Source organism: Rhipicephalus sanguineus, chromosome 11 (genome assembly GCF_013339695.2).
Source record: "Rhipicephalus sanguineus isolate Rsan-2018 chromosome 11, BIME_Rsan_1.4, whole genome shotgun sequence".
Lineage (NCBI taxonomy): Eukaryota > Metazoa > Arthropoda > Arachnida > Ixodida > Ixodidae > Rhipicephalus > Rhipicephalus sanguineus.
Genome location: NC_051186.1, coordinates 13,979,103 through 13,986,635, shown reverse-complemented (window position 1 = coordinate 13,986,635; position 7,533 = coordinate 13,979,103). Strand labels below are relative to the sequence as shown.

Here is a 7,533-nt window from a genome sequence, read left to right as displayed (position 1 = left end):
CTGCCTGTCGCTTATTTGCACGATGTTTTGCAAGAATCTCGGTTAAACCCATCTGGTACGCAAGCATTATCTGTAGCATGCAGTGTTCTCAGAAGGGGGGGGGGGGCGTCAGCTGAAGCCATGTCTGGGGGTCCGCGAACGCATCTCGAACAAAAAAGAAAATACTCCTTTTTTTGAAGAAACAATATTGTCCAATGACCGCGGGCCCCACTATTTTTTTTGTTTGCTTCACCGCAGAACGGTCGTGCAGTCGCGACGGAGCTGACTCCATGAGATGGCTTGAGATGCTTTCCATGAGATGGCTGTAAAGCTTTTACTTGCAATTTCTACCACATGTGCTTTTCCAGGCTTGCATATTTGAAGAGATAAGCGTAGCGAGAAACAGCTGAAAATGTGGCGGCAGATCGCACACCTTAGTGACAAGCTTTGAGATTGAATTGGCGTGGCACTTTAGTTTGACCATTCTTTGCCACGGAGAAACGCAAGGCACCTATTTCACGCTGCATGTTGTGCTAATTTATAAGCCCTCACCCCCCCCCACCCTTACTTCTCACTGCAAGGGGTCCCTCATCACTTCCACCAGTCCACAAGGGGGTCTCTCCAAAACATCCATGGCTGAGAACCACGACCTATATATCAGGGCCTGACCAATTTCTTTTACATGTACAAGGACTTGTTTTACAGCGAAAGCTGTTATGAGATCATTTCACCGGCCGTTTTTGGTGCCGTAGTTGTCCGCCGCCGCCGCCGCCGCCGCCGGTGTCCGTAACCAGTATCGCTCGAAATAAGAAAAAAAAACTAAATAAGAAAAAAATTCCAGGATGGAACGAGGTTCGAACCTGGGCCCTCTGCGTGGGAGCCCAGTATTCAACCTCTGAGCCATGCCGGTGCTTGAAACTGCTTTGCAAAAAGGTCCTATACAGGCTTCATGTCGGGAAGGAACCACATTAGCATATGCAATATAGCGTGGTAAAAGAGTAGAATAAGCACCAAGCGTCGCACAACGCGAATTCTGTAACCAGGCGTCACACAATGCGAATTGCGCAACGAGTAGGTTGTTGAATGCTTCCAACCCATCACAGAGAGCTCTTCCATAATTCTTCATCGTCATCACGCACAACATCAACAAAGTGCGCATAATGCCTTACATGCGTTTAGCAGGTACCACGGCTGTCTGTAGAATGACAAAAAAATGGCACAGTGCCTACTGCCCTACTTCTCAAAAATTGCAATGATTTATAGCGTAGTGGGTTCCTCGCAAGTGCACTTCTCTTGGTTGCCAAGGAAGCCCATAAGGCTCCCATGATCCATTTCCTCAGGGTCTCAATAAAGTCAATTCTCTCTCTCTCTCTCTCTCGCTCTACGTTTCTCTGGTTAAAGTGTGTTATAAAGCGTGGTGGGACAGTTAAATAACGACCGGGCGTCACACAATATGCATTACGTAACTAGTGGGTCGTTTAAAGCTTCCAACCCATTACAAAGGGCGCAACCATAAATATTCATCGTCATCAACCGCCGCATCAACAAACTGCACATAATCGCTTACATATGGTACCTCGCTTCTCCGCAGAACAACGAATAATGTCGTGCTGGGTGCTTCCCAACTTCCCAAAAATTACGCTTTGTGGCGTAGTGGGTACGTTGCTAATGTACCTGTATTAGTAGCCACAGGAGAGTTTATAACAGGCTTTAGAAATGCCGCTCTTCCAGCTTTCGCTGTGACTGTGCTGCGCTTTCCGCGCAGGCCTGGCGTTTTTTGTTTGAATGCATTACAAATTCTGAAAACTTCAAATGATACAATAAATGCTGGTTGTAGCACTTTATTAGAATCAAAACAATAACATTCACAATGTCAATGTAAATTATACATTTTCATCTACCGCAGAACCTATGCTCATTATTGAACAGATGAAACACAATGCAACAGATACACAATGCAACCTGAGCACTAATTCACAGCAGTAAAATATTATGAAAGTATAGTTCGAAAATTCATCACAAAGCAAGACACATACACTTCGAAATGCCAGTATGCAAGTACAATCCAAAGAGATGGCATGCACAGCAGTGGCGTAGCCAGGGGGGCACACTGGGCCTCCCTCGCCCCCCCCCCTCGAATTTTTTTTTTGCTATGGCATACAGAGCCCAAAATGACAACTGAACACATCTGCCTGCCCGGCTCCCACTTCAAATCAAGGAGACGACCCCCCCCCCCCCGAAAAAAAATTTCTGCCTATGCCCCTGATGCACAGCGAACTTGGTGTCTGCTTACACATGAAGGCAACTCGATAAGTAATAAAGGCTTGCAACACTTAGGCATGGTGGTGTACCATTTTCTTATATATTGCATTAGTTTGCCCTCAGCATGAAAACATGTTACGCATGATTGTGCAGTTCAATGTTTTGTATAAAGACCTGTGGTGTCGACCATAGATCCATCTGCCAAGGTTTGTAAACACAGTCGCCTTTATTCACATATTTTTAAGAAATGATGTAAATTTATAAAGTTAAGCTTGGGAACATGGCATTATTTCGCAACCCTATTCACCCGTATTATTATGCATAAATAGTAGACCAATGGTTACAATATTTACATGCCAGCTAGTGCCATGAAATGCAACCGGAAAATTCGTTCCTCGTCACCTTCAACAGCTCAATTTATGGCTCATGCGGAAGTGCCACATTGAAAATGAATCCGCGAATACCGTGACAGGAAAGTTACCTCGGAGTTAGGCAATAACATGCTTTGAATTAAAAATTGCCCATCAGTACTGGTGGTGGCTTGGCACATTAGAGCCAAGGACTGGACATGCCATGAGGTTGAATAAAAATAGAACAGGGAATTGATAACGGCTGCAAAAGAGTCAAGAACCATGCTTAGTAAATTAAATGAATTTACATTCAGCATCTTTTCAAGCCATGTAAAATTTTCAAATGCACACTGTTATTGGAAAGTTTGGACTCAGCACCGTGCATAACACAGTGCAGCAGTCCAAGTGCTGACAATCCTAAATACTGAGAGATGTACAAGGTCATCAGTATAGTATACTGTAAGGCACAGGAGTGTTCACAGAAGAGACCATCTTGTAGACAAACAGGTGGGCCAGAACTGTTGCTGCTTTGCCAAAAGTGTTCAGTCTTCCTGAAAAAGATATCAAGCAAAGAAGTCCATTAAGCTTTCTGCATCCATACAAAATACCCACTTGTCTTCTCTTACTGCAGACTTTCCGAAAAAAACAGAAAAATACAAAATTAAGAAGCTGCCAAGTATTTTCTTGTGAGATATGCAATGAGTTTGCAGCACACTTTCATTCTTGTAATATCTAGAAAGACGAAGCATTATAATACAGAAAGACGAGGCTCAATTGCTTGTCCATGTTTTGCTGCCACGTTTTTATACACCTAGCAAAAGAACAAGGTACAATAGCTAGTGTGCAGTGTTGCTTGTTGTTTTGTAGAGGCAACTCCTATTACAAATATATTTCATGTATCCTCAAAACTTAGTGCAAGTTCTCCCAAATAAATTATTTAAAATCCTAGGCTAGACGGGACAAAATATAGATATATAGTACTTAGAGGCATGTCACAGTGGACAGCCTCGATTTTTTAATTTACATTTAAATATAAAACTCTGTTTATGCCAAAGCAACATCTAGATGTTGTCTTTCTCATAGCACCTCGGACTAAACCAGCTGTGCACATAGCACCTGCCTGTAAGCACTGCACCATCCTGATTCTGCCAACTATGAAATGCGTGCATACTGAAAATTTTATATGCTGCTTACTGCTTGCTGTTACCTTAAATCTCCCCTAGCCAACACAAACTAGACAAGCAATTAATATAACTATCAAGTGGAAATGAATGTAAAAATTTTCCTAACAGTGATAACTTAAATCACAAGGCGCATGCAGCCCATCCTATGTTAGTCCTGTTGTGACTCATAACAGGACTAACATTTGTGTCGCAAATTTGTGAACGGTTTTGCACCTACCGAACACAAAGATAAAGTTAAACACCATAATAACAATGCGCTAGTGAGCTTCAATGTATATCGATGTATATGACACTTCATTGTTAAGGTAATGCATCACAATACTGACCGTTTGAAGCAAAACGGGAATGTTAACTAGTTGGCGGGTAATAGGCGAGGTTCAAGTTTAGGCAATAAAGCTTTCTGTTGTGAGTAAGCGCTCTTGATGTGGACTTTCTTGTCCTTGTCTTCTTAGCACTGCCGTTATATAAGTACTGACCATTTCGCCAGGAACACTATGAATCCCTCACAATACAGTCAATAGCATGCTACAGGTGTCTATTATCGAGGCACTCCACTGTAAATTCAATATAGTGTTATAGGCGTGACAGAGTGCAGGCGCAGATTCTGCATACTGTATCGGATGACGGAGATAAGAGCTACCATGACATTGGACTCAAAATAGTGATACTCTCAATGTTTCGAATGTATCAATGACTTGCTTCATTAAACACAGATATGCATTGCACAATTCAGAAATGGATTCTATTTGATCACTCTCTCCTAACGAGATTGCTGCTACCAACCCAAGTTCTGTGAAGCATCCAGATGAGCTTCAAGAGTTCTTATCAAGCTGCTGGTGTCCACAGCTGCATAGCGTTGCATGTGCCATCTTGAGCACCATCTGCAAAGAAAAAGAAAATGTACAGATTTTTTGCAGTGACTCACTATTTCATGCTGCACTAAACAGCTGTAAAGCACACCAATATCTAATTCAGATAACCGGCATAAATTCAGTTAGACGTCCATGCATGTAACAATCTTTTAACTCTAAATTTATTATCCTAATGCACTCAAACACCAAGAACTAATTCAGTACATAATACAAAACTGGCAGTGTAGATAAAGCGTTTTCTTTTTAATCTCAGGGAAAACAGATTCCAGAGCTTTTTCATTGCTGCTCCCGTTTGATGTTAGCATTGAAAGTGCTGCTGCGCTTCTTACGCAAAAGTGAGCTTAGAGACAGACTTTACGAGGCATCATACTCTTCTTTCCTGCTTTGTTCTTTTTCTGTAAAGTTTCTTTTTTATTATCCTTTATTCCTCGTACCCTCTTCCTTTGCACAGCATGGCCAGCCAGTTTGAGAAGTGGCTAACCTGCCTGTCTTCCCATCTATTTCTTTCTTTCCTTCCTTCATTTTAAGCCATGCAGCATTTACAAATATACACATCAAGTTCAGTAGTGTAGTGTTGCCAACTGCACAAACATTCATAACCTACAGCCAACCTGCAGCCAACCACAAATTTCACTGCCTGTGCGAGACTAGAAAGCAAATACTTGTGGTTTCAAGTTCACTCCACACCTACCATTTCGTCAAAAACACAGCATTTGAGTTTCTGATAAATTAAGTTGTTTGCCGTGTATCATGCTAATGAAAGAGCTCAAAGCAAAGCATGATACAGCAAGGAGTAGGTGCACAACAGCACATCCTTTGAGAATTTGCGATAGGGTCATCTGGTGACCTGCGTGCCATTGTCTACTGCTTCTGGTGCTGCACTAAACACAAGATTCACATTCACCAAGAAGCATGAAGGTAGGAAACTTACATATGACTTAAAGAAGTAAACCATAAGAAATGACGAAAGGTGTTCTGTTCTTGCTGAACATTAGTTTTTTTTTTAACTGTGATAATGTTTAATGGCTGCTTAAACTTGTTTCAAAGCTTCATAATAGTCTTATGAGGGTCACATTTTTTTTAATTATTGTCCCTCTGCCACCAGTATTGCATTGAGCTGACTTGCACTGATGTGACTGAATGAGCCTGACACAGCTCGCACATCTTCAACTCGATGAGAATATCCAAATGAAATTCAGGAAAGTTCAAGATGTCACTAATTATGTCACAAAATTGTCACGAATTAAGTGACAATATCGTAAAATGCACGTGCTTCACCATAAACGCTGTCACTTAGCAGACAACTTTCACATAATATGGCCATAATCATATCTCTGCAGCATAATTTATTCGTTCTAGTCCAACCTAATGACGTTATTACCCTATATATGGTATGCTGTTTCTTTTTTTTGTCGTAGAGACGAACAAAGTGCGCAATGCAAAATTGTTATCGAAAAGTATTCCCACTTAATAATATTAGGGAGATTTGGAGTAGCGTACGCCGGGCCCGTAGCCACAGGGGAAGGGGGGGAGCGAAATTCTGATGGAGGGGGGTGGTTTACCGAAAATGAATTATGAAAATAGGCGTTTCTCTAAAAAAGTGAAGGGCGCAACGAAGGGCTCCGGAAGTTTCGCCCATCTGTTTTCTTTAACGTGCACTGACATCGCAGAGTACACAGGCGTTTAGCGTTTCGCCTCCACCGAAATGCCACCGCCGCGGCCGAGGTCGAAGCTTGACTTTCGGGTCGGCAGCCGAGCACCGCAACCATCGTACAACCAAGGCTGACGACTACAATAACTGAATCAACTGAAAACAAAAGTTAGCCTTAATGCACACATGACGGAGTGATAACCGCGGCCTCTCGCTTGTTTATATTTTCTGAAAGCACGCTGCCGCATTCACGCTTTATGGCAAGCAAAAAAATTGTATAGCACAAATTGTCTTCATTGAGGCGTACCCGCTCTTCGATAGACTGGCCGTGCGAAGCGTCTGCCTTCACAAAAGCTTTTTAAACGCGCATCAGGCATCACACGTATGTGCGCGTAATGCTTTTCCATTCTACTTTTTATTGTACTTTCCACACGACGCACTGTGCAGCACTACACACGTGAGCGACGCGAAACTGAGAACACAGAAGCACCACTTACCGTTCGCATTTCCGACTGTGCCTAACCAGGTGCTGGCCGAACACGAATACACGAAGGTGCAAGCACGCTTGAGTCTTCAGACCATCATGAAACCAACACGAACACGCTCACAATACGCGATGTTGCACTGCCGTCGCTAAATGCCGTTCACGTCCAGCGTTGAGACCGGAGTCGCGCACACACAGGATACGGGCACGCACAGCCGACACAGCTGAGCAATTCGGAAACTTCGATGACCGGGCAACGGGAGAAAATGATTGATTGTGTGATTAGAGGAAGAATAAGACGCCTAATTTCTGCAGCCCTATATGGAGCACGGCGCAGCGTCAGAAAATGGCGAAGGCAGCGACGGGCGACGGCGAGACTTCGACTTGAGCACGCACGCTTCTCCTCTCCTGGTGCGCGCGCGCGCGCGCGCGCGCGCGTGTGTGTGTGTGTGTGTCTGTTTTTTTTTATTTTGTCTTTCCTCGCTCGCGCCTGCGTGCCTGCGTCGTAAGGTTGCGTTATCGTGTTTCTCTCGGCGGCTCATGTAACAGCCCTCCCGTTTAGCGGCTGCTTGAAGGAAGTCGCGTTTATATATATCATTTTTTTTTTGGACGCGATGACGTCAAAGAGCTCGTCTCGCAGAAATTCCGGTGTCGGCGGCGTCGGCGTCATTGGTTCTGAGCGAAAAAGCAGCGTTGGTTGGCCGTGAGCGAAAAGTCGAGGTAGATGCAAAGAGAGAGAGGTAGTGATGCA

General features: G+C 43.6%; 1 protein-coding gene across 1 annotated transcript in view; it reads left to right on the top strand.

Moving 5' to 3' along the window:
* The window catches only part of LOC119374878 (cytochrome P450 2D15-like), a 92,957-nt gene that overhangs the window by 62,650 nt on the left and 22,774 nt on the right, over positions 1-7,533 (top strand). The gene's annotated exons all lie outside the window — the stretch shown is intronic.